We start from the raw sequence: 15,365 nt of genomic DNA on the forward strand, positions 1-15,365 counted from the left end.
AGCAGGTGGATGAGAGAAAGGGGACGCAGGAGGAGCAGAGACCCGAAGCGGCCGCCGGTCCGAGAGTGTCAGGTGAACTGAACTTCAGGTAGGACGTTATGACCTGCAGTCTATCTGGTCAGATATAAACCAAGTTTAGTTGGAGTTTATTTCCGTTGTGCTGACTTTTTGTACTGCGTGCTAGCTAGCATGACGGAGTTTCTATACAGCTGGGTGGGAGCTATGTTACTGATGTTGAACTTTATTTTGTTCATACGGTTAATTATTAGAGTTGCCAACCGTTCCCTAAAAGACGGAATCGTCTCGTATTCAGAGAAAATATTACGCGTTTCGTATTGAGGTGAAAAGGAACAGTTTGTCCCGGACTTCAGCTACAATGAAAAAGACACAAAGCTGGAGTTATTCTGTGTCTTTGCTGCACAGCTGCCTCTTCTTCTCTCATTCTCTCCCCCTCCCTGTCCTGTTGCTACTTTAATCATGAAACTGATCAATGATCAGCTGATCGGCTTTTCCCTCTTGTTTATTTATCGTCCGCTTTGCGCCAGAAAGAGGAAACCACCGGATGTCGCGTTAAACAACAGCAGCACGTTTGATCAGCTGTTGTTAGAATTTATTTAATATTACTTTCTAGTATCAGCTGATGTTTGCTGGAGCCACAGCTGTAAAGCTGCTGGTCATGATGTCGGTTTGGATATGTGGTGAGAGGGAAACATGAAGATGAAACCAGGAGATGTCCTTACTGAATCATCAGAGCTGAACAGTGATGGAGAAACAGGTTTACCTTTTAGGTGACATGAATGAGTTGAAGGGAAGTTACGAACTGTTTCTGAGAGACAAATAACACCAGGATCCTTTTCTATGTAGCTGACAGCTGGTAACTGTGCAGGGGCGGGTCTAGCAAAGTGTTGCCAGGGGGCCAGGTAGGGCATTAACAGGGAGAGGGGGGCACAAAGAAATACTTTCTTATTCTCATTTCAAATGTCTCGCTGTTATTAAATAATTATCTGAGTCTTACAACAAACGATTGATAGATTGATACATATATACCATCAAGACAGTGTACATCACTGTCACAACAGTGTTTATTTTCATTCAAAGGCTTTATGATATTTGCTATAATGGCGGCCGGTCTCTAGTCAAAATGCCCGGGCTGATTTTTTGTCCCAGTCCAGCCCTGTATGCAGCTCATCTGCAGTCTGGTGTTACCTACATCTTCCTATTCAGAAGGCAGAATTTCCGAGTTCTGAGTACAATCAAAGCACCACGACTGCAGTTTTTGTGTTGGATGTAAAAAGCGCACATGACGCTGTGACGTAGGCTAGAGTCATGGCGGCGGTCAACGACGATCCAGGCGTGGGATTTCTCTCGTGGAAATATGCACATTATTTTTTCCTTTGGTAGGTGGCACAGTGCACTGTGGCAAGTAAGCAAGCTAGAAGACTGGCACTCTTGCTGGGTATCCAGTTAGCAACACATTAACAAGAGAAGTCTGAGTAAAACCAAAGTTACTTTCCCTAGTAACTAGTTACTTTGAAAGTAACGAGTAACTTGAAGTAACTGAGTTACTTTTGATGGAAGTAACTAGTAATGTAACTAAGTTACTAATTTAAAGTAACTTACCCAACACTGCTCATGCATGAGGGAGAGAACCACGACAAGCGCCGTTCCTTCGCTTGACCCCAGTCGCTCTCGTCCGCTCCCTCGTAACACTGCTCTTTATTGAGGTCACATGGATATACATAGGTGCATTAACATATAACATCTTACATAGTTATACATGTGAACAAAGAATACCTTGTCTGTGTGTGTGTGTGTGGGGGGGGGGGTGTCAGAATGTGACCCATAAAGACTTCCCTAAACCTGCTGGTCTGGAAATCCAGCAGTTCATCTAAACAAAAGGCACTTAGCCTAAAACAGATATAGACACGTTTATCCGACCATAAAACTATAAGAGAAGGTACGACCTCTCCCACGCTCCCAGGATGTGGGTGTGACTGCCAGAACACTCTGGAATGCACACGAAGTCTTTGCAGACTCCTAAAGATCGATTCGATTGGTAATTTATTTCAACATGTGAACAATATACAGGTACATTTAGAAAAGAAAATAAGAGAAAAAAAATACTATACAAATTACATACAAAAAAACGTTCTGATTAATTTACATGTTGAAAGGGAAGAAGTAAACACTTATTTAATCTTTGCCATAAATTATCAGTTAATATTTAGTCAGCTTCCTTACTGATATAATTTGTAATAAAAATAGTGAACAGATTTCTGATATACTATATACTATAATATCACATCATGAGTTTTTTTTGTTTGTTTGTTTGTTTTTTTTAAATAGAGACATTCACTTACTTTAAATATTTTCCTTTTCTTTATAGTTCGAGAAGATCATATTTTTATGACTCTTTTTGAACAGTTTTATGTTTGGATGTTGCTTTAATTCCATATTCAGACTGTTCCATAGTTTCACTCCATGAACAGAAACACAAAAGCCTTTTCTTGTAGTACAAACCTTCATTGTTTTGAAGTTACAAAAACCCCTTAAATTATAACTTCCTTCTTTCAAAAAAAAACCACTCTGAATATTTCCTGGCAGTTCTTTATTTTTTGCTTTGAATAGAATTTGTGCTGTTTGGAATTTCACTAGATCGTCAATTTTCAATATTTCAGACTGCAAAAATAGTGAGTTTGTATGTTCCTGTAACCTGCACTGTGGATGATTCGAATTGCTTTTTTTTGAAGAGTAAAAAGTGAATGTAATGTGGTTTTATAGTTATTGCCCCAGACCTCTGCACAATAGCTTAAGTATGGTGAAACCAGTGAACAGTAGAGAAAATAAAGTGATGTTCTGTCGAATACCTGTTTTGCCTTGTTTAGTGTTGCAATGCTACGTGATACTTTGGAATGAATATATCTTACGTGAGCTCTCCAGTTAAGTTTTTCATCTGTTATTACCCCCAGAAATTTATTTTCACTGACTCTTTCAATATCAACACCATTTATTTGAATCTTTGCATTTGTATTTAAATTACTATTTCCAAATAACATAAGTTTAGATTTATTCAAATTTAATGATAATTTAATGATAGGATCACACATCCTATCACTACACAATCGATTATACACCTCTAAGCATATATGGTTAAATATTTCTAAGCATAAATGACAATCAACAATATAAACCTGACAACCTCCACCGCGGCCGGTATTCTCACGAGGTTGGCAGGTGTAAACAAACCCCGGGGGAGTGGAGTCGTTGAGCTGCGAAAAGTCACTGGGCTGTTGCCACGTCTCAGTCAAACAGAAAGTCAAAGTTACGATCTGTGAGCAGATCCCGAATGAGATGAACCTTGCTCGTAAGCAAAGAGGCCGAAATTGACATCGGTGCTGTCAGACTGAACAAAAGTGTTAGCCGACCTGAGCAGGCTGGCTAACACACTGTGGTCAACAGCCCTGTGAAACTTCCATGGAGGACGACGAGAAGTGGACCAGAGGGACTGTATTGGCTTAAAGTCGTCATGGTGAAAATTCTGACGAGAGCCCAGGTGAACGTACTTTCGGCGAGGGAGGAATGCAGCCAGGTGAAAGCGGAGTCGGAGAAGCTGGTCAGCTGAGTATTGGTAAAGTCCAACACTAGGTCAGTAGACCAATGACATAAAAATCCAAACCCAAACGAGCAAGACGCAGATCCTGCGTCAGGTGTACGGATCCAAGGGAGACAACGGTCAAAACAAACAGGCAGATGAACTAGACCCAAAATACTCAGGCACTTGCAAAATTCGATCGCCAGTCGTGTAAGTAGGAGACAAGAAGGATTAAATTTGTTAAGATGTATCAAAGAATATAAAGAAAGATACAAAGATGCCAGTGAGTAGCAGCAGCAAGTCGCGTGAGCGTTCACTTTTATTTTTACCCAATAAAGCTATTTTGCTTTCTCATTGTATTTTCTTGAGCTGTGCTAAATATAATATAAATATAATTTCACACCTGTCTCAGAAGCAATATTCATGAAATATGTGAAAGAAAAAAATATCTGGGAAACAAAAAATGATGCATGAAGATTAAAAGTCACTAACAGGTCTGCTACCATCAGGCTGTGATCTGCACATCTGATCATGAAGAGACAGTTTTAAAGAAACTGCAGTGAAGAGAGAGGACAACAACGGTGGATGAATTATTTATTAGAACAATCTCCCCTTTAAGAAGTGAATTAAAGCTTCTCTTTTTATGCAACAGACATTTTATTAACTGAGTGAAACAAACCAGACAAGTTTAACAGTGTGTGGCTCCCTCTAGTGGATGTTGTGGAGTATTCTGTTGTCTTTGCTCCAAAGGTTTTTGTACAGAGTTTTGCTGTTTCCTGTCACTGTGGGCCTCACAGCACAGTAGTACACAGCAGAGTCAGACAGCTGAAGCTTCTGGATCTTCAGAGGAACTGATTTTTCTGTTTTGTTGATTTTAGCATCAAATCTGTCGTTGTTGAACTCTTCAGCTTTAACTGTTGATGTTGACAAACAATGCAGCATATAATTTGGGTAACTATTTACTTCTTGTTTGTACCAGAACAAATATGGACTGGAGTCACTGGTCTCATATCTACATCCAAGTGTAACTGTGTCTCCTTCAGCAGCAATGACATCTCCTTGTTCCTGGATCACTTTGTCTTCTCCTTTACACTCTGAGGAAGAACAGAACATGCAGAGGAAGAGATGGATCAATAAACATGATTGAAGTTATTGAAAAGTTCCACAGTGTAAAATGATTAAATCTCCTCTTTCTGTCCTTGTTGTGAGTCGTGTGCAGAGGAAACATGTTGATGTTTGTATCTCACCAAAGAAAAGAGCAGCAAGAATAATCCACAGCCAATGTTCCATCTGTACAACAAGGTTTAAATCAACAGGAGAAACTAGCTGATGTTCAACATTCAGTCTGAGAATTGTTCTCTTCACAGCAGCACTTATTATTGACACAATGGTTGAACACAGTGAGAAGGAGAGCACCGCCTACTGGATGATGTCGCCCTCTAGTGGAGCATCTCTGTGGGTTTGCTGTCACTGTGGGCCTCACAGCAGAGTCTGTCACTGCAGCAGAGCAGATCTGAAGATCCATTCATCTTTGATCATCAACAACTTTAAGTCAGAACAGACAGAATAACTCTGTAACTTCATGATCTGTGTTCATGTTGAATATGTCAGCTCCCTCTGACTGTGAGCAGAAACAAAGTCAGAAACAGACTGAAGATCACTGACAGCCTGTGAGAGACAAAGAGAATCTGTGTCTGCATTTAGTTATAGCAGTGAAAGATGAAGAGAAGATATGACGGAAAAACTTTTGTTCAGATTCAAAGTTCAAGTGAAGACTTAGTGAAGGTCAAAGGGAAGAGAAATCACAGCTGCAGAGAATAGGAGGAGACTGCAGCAAGTAGACGACACAAATGATTCATTGAATATGTTGTTTACAAAGACAGAACTGCTCACTTAGGTAATCCAACCTTTCAGCACCAGGGAAAGATCAGGTTTGATATCCAACGATAAGTCACCTGACAGAGTCGACTAAAGATGTTTTATTAGAGTTACATAGTAGAGTTTGTGAGGGAGGGAAGTTTCCACAAAGCTGGAAGGAGGCAGTGATTACACCGATACGTAAACCAGGGAAGGATGACTCAAAGCCAGGAAACTACAGACCAATAGCTTTAACATCCAACATCTGCAGAATAATGGAGAGAATGAGAAATGACAGACGAGTGTACTATGTAGAAAATAAAGGATATTTGGGGAAGTTTGTCAATAAAAAATGGAAACGCCACCAGGGAGCATAGTTAGCCCATTATTGTTTTCATTGCTGATAAATGATGTGTTTAAGAACATAGAGGGTGGGATGGGGTTCTCGCTTTTTGCAGATTTTTGCAATCTGCGCAAGACGAAGAAGAAATGTGAAATTAATGGTAAAGAAGGTACAGGGAGCCATTACAGAGGTGGAGCAGTGGTCGTATCGATGAGGGTTATTAACCCCGATTCTTTTGTCCCCGAGAAAACAGAGAAAACGACTCATGGTGTGTTAATACATTTATATTTCTTTTTATTCAATCATCTTCTGAAAGAGAGAGACCCCTGCACAGCCCAAACGCCAGTTGCAGGATCTCTAACATTTTTAGCTCCACATGTGTCTTATATGGTGTTATTTCTGTACTTTGCACGTCACACAGTTTCAAACATTGCTTATATGGCAAAGTTCCTCTTTTCTGTGTCTTATCTATTAATATGCCTGTGCACTAAAACTTCCTGTTTTTTTGTGAGTCAAAAGTGGCCTTGCTCTACAAGCCTTCATTATTAAAGTACATAAAACAATCTAATGAGCAGATACACATTAAAAATATCTCTCTATTTCTTAACAGGGTTTAAGCTCTACGTTAATGGGACTAAAATAATGTTTTTTACACGGAAAAGAGTTGGGGATGAAATCAAGATCAAATTATGGACAAGAGTTGGAAAGGGTAAAATAATTTGGGGTTGTGGTTTGATGAAAGGGTGACATGGACTGTACATATTCAGAAAATAATAGATAATGAAAGAAAGTGTTAAATATAATGAGGGGTTTAGTGGGAATTGACTGGGGGGCTGATAGGAAATCTCTGAAAACCATAGATATTGGGTTAATTGACACAACTTCCTGTTTGTTGTTGTGTTGCACACACTGCTCTATACTCGGTTTGGACTATTTGAACTAGTTTTTGTGTTTTCTGAGTTTTGGTCTGGATGGACCTGGGCCCACTTGCCTTAGTGGGTCCCAGAGGGCAGCACATTCCACACTGTGGATCCTGCGTGCTGCACAACAACATTCGATATTTAATATTTACTGTTATTTACACTTAGCTGGATTCACGTGACGGTGTTGTGTTTAATATGCTGCTCTCTTTTATCGCTCGTTTTCTCTTATTTTTCTCTCACTGATCTGGGAGATTGTTTTCTAAGTGCCCTTTCTCACTGTCACTCTTCCCCTCTGTTTTTCTTGTCCTTCATATTTCTTTCTCCCTTTCCTCTCCCACAACCATGTCTGTCCCGTCTGTAACAACTGAAAATAAAAATAAAATAAATTCAATAATAACAACAACAAAAGTCGATTAAATGGACCAACATGGCAAAGTCGTGTGATCCACTTGGTAAAGTAAATCCGTTGGGTATCTTTGTTGGGCTTCAGACAACAATTCTGACGGCTAAAACAAACAGGACAGGCAAAAAAACAATGACAACAACAAAGCAGCCGTAAGGTGAGATTTGGTAACAGAAAACACAAAACTGATAAAACAAGGGAAGAAACTGAAAGGATGCGACGTCTTCATGAATGAACATCTGACAAAACAAAATGCTGACTCACCAGGAAAACACGTTACTTGAAGAAACAGAGAGATAAATACATGGAGCACAAACTGTAGAGGATTCATTAAACTCAATGGAACACCAGAACAAGCCAAAGTGTTGGTCATCAGAAACATTTAGGACCTGGACAAATACTGATGTTCATCTTACTGTCACGGTTCTGGGTCATTTTGACCCAGCATTGTCTGTTTCTAATGTTTTGGTGCTTTTCTGTATTATGATTTATGTCTGATTCTTTATCCTGTTTTAATGAGTGTTATAAATCTGTTTCAGTTTGGTTCTGGTCATGAGTTTAGTTTGATGTTAATTCTTCTTTAAGTCTCTGTCGTCTCTGGGTCCCATGTCTTTTATTCTTTCAGTCTGTCTCTCAGTGTCAAGTCTGCGTCTTTGTGATTTGTACTTCTACTTTGGCCCTCGGAGGAGGCGGACGCACTTTTTCTCCTCTCCCTTATCTTCCCTGCTTATGTCCTTGTCTAGTCTAGTTTTTTTTGTATTTTCCCTGGAACACTCTCTCACAGTCTGTTCTCTAAAACCTAAAAGAGGAATTATGGATTGGATCAACTGGTCCCTAAATGCAATTGACACCCCTTTCTCAACGAGAAGTTTGGGCTCGGGTGAGCCTGAGTGCTGAAGATATCTACCTATTCGGAACCATGGTAACAGGGTTCTTGCTGATCGGAGCTGGCTTGGCCCTGACTTATCGAAGATTAAAGAAAGCGGAACCGGCTGTTCAAACCCCCACAAGGCTGCCCGCTGGGATTGGAACGATGGGAGAGGCGTGAGTTTCTCAAAATGGGCTCATTGAGTGCACCACGGATAAGATCTTGGAGAGGCTACGGCTGCTGTGAATACTCAGAATAAGATCTCTGACTGCAGACTGGATTACATCTCGGAAGGGCTAGCTCGGAATAACATCTCTGGGCGCAAAATTGGATGACATCTCAGGGAGGCACACTGCCGTGAGTTCTCAGAATCGGCTCCTTGAGCACAAGAAATGACAACATCACAGAACGCAAGTATGGCGAAGCTCGCGGCTCTCCAACGGGAGATTGAGAGACCAGTGTTGGACTGTAGAACTGCTTTGAAATTCATATGAGCTGTTCGCACTAAAGTAAAAAATACCATCACTTATGCGGATACCCCTTTGGCGCCAGCTGCAAGGCTGGAGCTGAACAAAACTCCCTGATAACGACTGTGTTTAGTCTGTTCCTTCCCATTCCATGCAAGGCCACCTGGGTTGGCTGGAAGACTGTTTACTTAGCCTAGCAGGGCGAAGGACACTGTCTCAGCTGAACTATGGACACGCACACATACATATACTGATACTGATAAGCACTCACTGACGCATCACCCTCCCTACCCCGAATCCAACGCCACCTCCAACGCTTACCTCCCCTCTGATGTGGACATCGGGTCAGTTGGAGGCGCAGTCGAAAGATTGCAGCGGTCCCAGATCAGATGTACACACTGGAACTCTTTCCCATGTTGCTGTCTGTGTTTATTGTGCTATGGTGTGTTGATATCTGTGCATTCCTGTATTATCCTTCTGTGTTACACATTTCGATGTTTTTTTTTCCTCGCTACCTAGCCTGACCTGTCTCCCCAATGTGATGTTTGTGTATTGTATGTACGGTCGGCAAGGTCTGTCATCTCGGTTGTGGGCAAAAGACCTGCAACTGACAAATAAAGGCTATCTCTCTCTCTCTCTCATTTGTTTCGTGTTTTCTGTTTTATTTTGATAGTCCCAGTCTGATGTCAGTGTGTTCAGGTTACTTCTCTCCTGTCTCGTTAGTCTAATTTCTCCCAGCTGTGTCTGCCTTTCCGCCAACTCAGGGGATTTATGGGCTTGTTGGATGAGCTGCGAGGTTGTTCAAGCTTCTGTTTATGATAAACTGGGACTGAGAACTTTTCAGCACACAGACCATAAAGTTCCGGACTTGGACAAAGATATAGACCCAGAAAAAAAGGTTCTTCTACTACATCAGCAACAACTGCTGCTACTTCACTGATGAGCAGTTTAGTCACACCATCAACACGAAGAATAAATGATCAATAATCCATTGTGCACATCTTTAAATTATAACATGGTGTCCGCTGTGGGCAAAGTCCAATAACAAAACACCAAAGCAAATAAGGCAGGCTGTTTCTCCCAATCACAGCCGGCCAACTCTTTTTTTGTTGTCCACATGAGGATTAAGGTTCAAGGTTCTTTATTTGTCACATGCATAGTTATACAAGTATAACACACAGTGAAATGTAGCCTGACACGCTCCTCAACTTGTGCAAAAAAGGAGGGGGGGTAGAGGAAGAACATTATATATATATATATATATATATAGTATATACATTGGGTGAATGTGCAGTAGTAGCAGCAAGCAGGTGAATTCTGTACATTAATATGAATAGACAATCTGGCTATTTTACAGAATAGACAATATAAACATATTTAAAATTAAAGGAATTTGGAATGTACATTGTGCCTGGGTTTAGAGTGTCTGGAAGAGAGTGCTGTCTCAGTCAATTATAGATGATGTGAGAGGGCGGGTGTGTGTGTTTAGGGCCCGGATGGCTTGGGGATAGAAGCTCCTCTTGAGTCTCTCTGTCCTTGCCCGGATGATGCAGAACCTTCTTCCGGATTGCAGAAGTTGGAACAGTTTGTTGCCAGGATGGGACGGGTCCTTCAGTATCTGCGCTGCTCTAGTCCGGCATCTCCTGGTGTAGGTGTCCTGAAGCGGGGGGAGAGCAATCCTGCAGCAGCGTTCTGCTGTACGGATCACTCTCTGAAGAGCTTTTTGGTCCTTCACACAGCTGTTCCCAAACCACGATGTCATGTTCTGTGTGAGGATGCTCTCCACAGCGCCTGTATAGAAAATCCTGAGGATCTCTGGAGAGACCCTGAACTTCCTCAGTTGTCGTAGGTGGTACAGGCGCTGCCTAGCCTTTTTGATCTGGACCTGAATGTGGGCAGCCCATGTCAGGTCTGAGGAGATGTGGACACCAAGATACTTGAAGGACTGCACCCTCTCCACTGGATCTCCATTGATGATAATGGGCTTGTAGTCTCTGTGCTGACTCCTTCTGAAGTCCACCACCAGCTCCTTGGTCTTGCCAACGTTCAGCTGGAGGTGGTTGTCCTGGAACCATGATGCCAGATTCTTCACTTCGTCCAAAGTCTCCCAGTAGGATAACGGAGTCACCAGATTCAGCACCCTCAAGCACCCCACCCAGTGACTCTAAGAAGGCTGGGTACTCTGAACTGTTGTTCTGCTTTGACTATCAGCACAAGAGCTCACACTGGAGAGAAGCCATATCACTGCAAAATGTGTGGGAAAAGGTTCACATGTAGCTGTAATTTGTTGCAGCACATGAGAACACACACAGGTGAGCATCTGCATGACTGTAAAATGTGAGGGAAAACATTAACATCTAGTAATATGTAATACTAATATGTGGCAGGACATGAGAACGTACACAGGAGAGAAGCCATATCCTTGTAAAATGTGTGGGGAAAAGTTTATGTCTAATAATAATGTGGAAAAACGTGAGAATGCAGGCAGCTGAAAAGTCTCATGACTGTAAAATCTGCGGGAAAATGTTCCAAGTTTGCAGAATTTTATTGAGTCACGTAAAAATCCACACGAGAAGTCAAACTCGGCAAAGCAAAAACATGAGATTTGTTGTTTTTTAGAATAATTAGATGTTGGATTATAAATGTTGAGTTTAGTTAAGTTTGTTTTTTGCTTGTATTTGTTTTAGATCAGAGTTTTGTTCATGTTAGTTGTTGCTTCATGTTGCTCAGGGTATTTTTGGATTTACTTTGGGTTTAACGAGAGTCTAGCTCTGCTGTGGACCAGCATGCACTGGAGACAGCTCAATGTTTTGCATTTTGAGGGTTTTGTTTTTTACCAGTAAATGAGAGGCAGAAGGAGCTTTGATGACATTTTTTTGCTTACCATGGATGAACTCCACAGATTTAGATTTTTGATAAATAGCCATGACACAAAGTAAAAATCTCGGCCCTTAGATTGAAGGAAAGAACCCCTCATGGATGGATTTGCTTGTTGGAATCTTTCGGTCTGATCTGTGCAGACTGGTTTATCCGTCCTTCACCTGCAGAGACTACACCAGCGGGCCCTCGGTGTCGGCCTGCATCGACAGCACGTTCAGTGTTCTTCTGGATCTACTGTGGTCATACTTTAAGAACTCTGTTGGAAAACCATCAAACGACTGAAGTTTGAAATGTTCAAAAGTTTGAAGTCTGGACTGATGTGATTGCACAACAGCTTTCACAGCTGCACGCATCATTCATGAAAACATGAAAAAGTTGTTCCCTTTGCTTTCTTTATTTTAGCCGCCTGACTGTGAGGACATGAAGCTGCTCACTGGAAACTCTCCCTGCTGCTGCAGAAACATGTGAGGAGTCCTCAGTGTTTAGATCAGAGGGAGTCTGGACTCTTGTGGTGGTGGAGCAGGGCTGAAGAACCATGCTGAACATCTGGATGGATGTGATGTGGAGCAGGACTGCTGATGACCTCAGTGGAAGGACCCACAGACTCTGGTCCTGATGAAAGGTGGAGGAGGGCTGCATCCATCTGACACTGAGAGGGGAAACACTTAAACATGAGAGCAGGACAATGATGAAGGAGAGCATCATCATCTGATGTGATGAGTTCAAAGAGAATAAATGGAACAAGCATGAGATGGTCTTCCTGGTTGGACTTTTAGCTTCATGTGAGAGATTTTACCTTAAAGAGATAAACCTCTGGTACTCTGTTTATTTTGCTTCTGCTGCATTTTTGCATGTCCTCATCCACTAAATATAAAATAGTGTAAATGAGCAGCTTTTGATGTTTGACAGTTTTTATTGTGTCTGAACGTTCCTGCAGTTGGTTTGTGGTTGATGTGGATTTGCTGCTCATGTGAATCCTCCCACAGTGTTTCATTAGCAGCTGTAACCACAGTGACTCTGATAAAACAGGAATTAGCAGAATCCATCTGATATGAAGCTGTGCTTTGAATACCACTTCCCACTTCTTGAAATATTTTTCTGTTTAATCATCACTCCAAACTTGAGCTCAAAGAAAGTCCAAACTGGATCTGTAACGCTGTAAACATGTCTTTGAATTTCAGGTGTTCCTTTCAGAAACATACGTACCTACGAGAGCTGCAAAGATCCAAATCACAGCCAGTTTTTCCATGTTTCCAGAGGAGGAATGTTGGAAGTGATGTTCACTGGGAGTTAGCTGTGAGTGGTCTGATGTTCACAGCTGGAGTCAGACAGGTTTCTGCAGTCAGGAGGAGGATGAGGCTCAAATCACATTAACTTCACCTGAAGCTCTTCATCACAGCTGTGTGTTATGTGTTAGTCTGTATCCTAACAAAGGTGTGTGGCTCCCTCTAGTGGATGTTGTGGAGTATTCTGTTGTCTTTGCTCCAAAGGTTTTTGTACAGAGTTTTGCTGTTTCCTGTCACTGTGGGCTGCAGAGCACAGTAGTACACAGCAGAGTCAGACAGCTGAAGCTTCTGGATCTTCAGAGGAACTGATGTCTCGTTGATTTTAGAATCAAATCTGTCCACATTGAACTCTTCAGCTTTAACTGTTGATGTTGAGAGACAATGCAGCATATACTGTGGGTAACCATTTACTTCCTGTTTGTACCAGAACAAAGTGGGGCCTGTTCTTGTTGTTTCAAATCTGCATCTAAGTGTAACTGTGTCTCCTTCAGCAGCAATGACATCTCCTTGTTCCTGGATCACTTTGTCTTCTCCTTTACACTCTGAGGAAGAACAGAACATGCAGAGGAAGAGATGGATCAATAAACATGATTTAAAACTCACCATTAATCAGACTCACACATTTATTTAAACAGAGGAAACATGTTGATGTTTGTATCTCACCAAAGAAAAGAGCAGCAAGAATAATCCACAGCCAATGTTCCATCTGTACAACAAGGTTTAAATCAACAGGAGAAACTAGCTGATGTTCAACATTCAGTCTGAGAATTGTTCTCTTCACAGCAGCACTTATTATTGACACAATGATTGAACACAGTGCAGAAGGAGAGCACCGCCTACTGGATGATGTCGCCCTCTGTCTCCTCTTTGAGTTTCACTTCTCTCACTTCCTCTTCCTCCTCAGAAATGTGCAATAGTTCTACACAAGTTTGAGCCTTTACTGAAGGGTGAAAGGTCAGTGTAGACTTCTTGCAGTTTCTTCCTGAACTGCCAGAAGAAAGCTGCCTCTTTCCTTGTTCAGTGAAAAATAAGTGCTGTATATGCTGTCCTGGTAAACTTTATGTCCCAGTCATCCTTAAAAACAGTTCTTCTTGCTTCATTTAAATGGAAAGTTCACACTGTTTGCTGTTGAAGGTTTTGGAGAGCAGCTTTTGTGTGCTTGTGAATAACACTTTCACATTGCAGAGCTTCATTAGTTAGCTTGCTGACCACAAGAACACCAGCAGAAGCACTTTTTTTAACAGCAGCTCTTTTCTGAATGGACCAGTTTTAGTTGTTGGATCGTTTTTAAGCTGCTTTCACTGCTTGGGGAATGATCCTTTATGTTCTACAGCACACACTTTAACTAAGCACCCAGCTCAGCCACAATCATTCAACAGTTATAAATGCAGTAATACTAAAATGAATCAAACATTACTTTGATCAAACTGTGGACCTGCTCTACTCACAACCTCCTGAGTTTCTGTGAAGCAAAACTGATTTTAAAACATGAGTCCAGAGTTTATCATCATCAGTTTTCTTTTTTTGTCTCTGTGTCTCCAGAACTCGATGCCATATTCAATGGCCCTGTAACATGAACTGCTCTCCGTGAGTGGAACAGGAGGTGATCCCACTGCCACAGCCTAGTAGCCATCCTGGAGAGGAGGGGGGAGCCTAGGCCCCCCGGCTCTTCATGTAGGCTGCTGTGACCATGGCAGGACCACAGCTTGCAGCTCCAACACATTTATGTGCTGTGACTCTCAATGGCTGGTCCAATGGCTGGTGACCACACAGCCCTCGTGGACCACACCCTACTGGGGACGCGTCTGTGGCAACTGGGGGTGAGTCACCAAACCCATCGCTTGGCCCTGCTCCAGTTTGGTCGAGTCCCTCCATCAATGGAAACTCTGTGTAAGGCCCAGGTGGACGATAGATGATAAAAATAAAACAGCTTTCAGGCTTTAAAATGAATGAAAACTCTGTCTGGGTCTTTGGTAGATTAATAAGCTGGTGTGGAAGGCTAGTGCACATGTGTATGATGTAGACGCGTGGGTTTGAGCTCTCCATACAACACAAGATAAAACCACTCAGGAGCTTAAATAATCAACTTGTTCCTTTGGCTTAATCGTTGCCCTGCATATCTCAAACTGCTGAAGAAAGCCTGGAACCTGGGCGAGAATAAGACCATCGACAGATACATTAGCAGCGCTAATGTTAGCGAGCTTGGTGCTAATGATAGCTGCGCTAGCAGGGCTTTGGCTGAGCCTAAAGTTGTCACCACAGATGACAAGATTGAAATGTAGAACATGTGCCAGGAAATATGTAAGACAATATCTGAATCAATCCTGGAGAAACCTGATGAACGGTTTGATGCTTTTGAGGCCAAGTTCCAGTCGGTGCTATCCGTACAGACTGACTTACAGAACCGCATGGAAGGTCATGAATTAGCTGCTGTGGACAAGAGATATTTTATTTTGTATTCTTATGGTGACGATTTATAATCAGAACTATCATTGATCAATCATTCATCATTGTTGAACCAGTTGACAGAATAATCTCTGAATCATATCTATGGTAATCTGAGCAAAATATTAATGTATGCATATTATCATCACTTTAATTAGTCTATTGTTGTTCTCTATCATTCTTTCTATCTGCTTAAGCTGTTGCAAATGGTATCCATATCATTGTATTCACACCTCTCGAAGCTGTGGGTCCAGTAGGGCCTTTTACATTCACCTACACACATATTCAGGCCCACACCAAC

The sequence above is a fragment of the Perissodus microlepis genome, chromosome 18 (genome assembly GCF_051167445.1).
Source record: "Perissodus microlepis isolate ML-2025 ecotype Zambia chromosome 18, ASM5116744v1, whole genome shotgun sequence".
In the NCBI taxonomy this organism is placed as follows: domain Eukaryota; kingdom Metazoa; phylum Chordata; class Actinopteri; order Cichliformes; family Cichlidae; genus Perissodus; species Perissodus microlepis.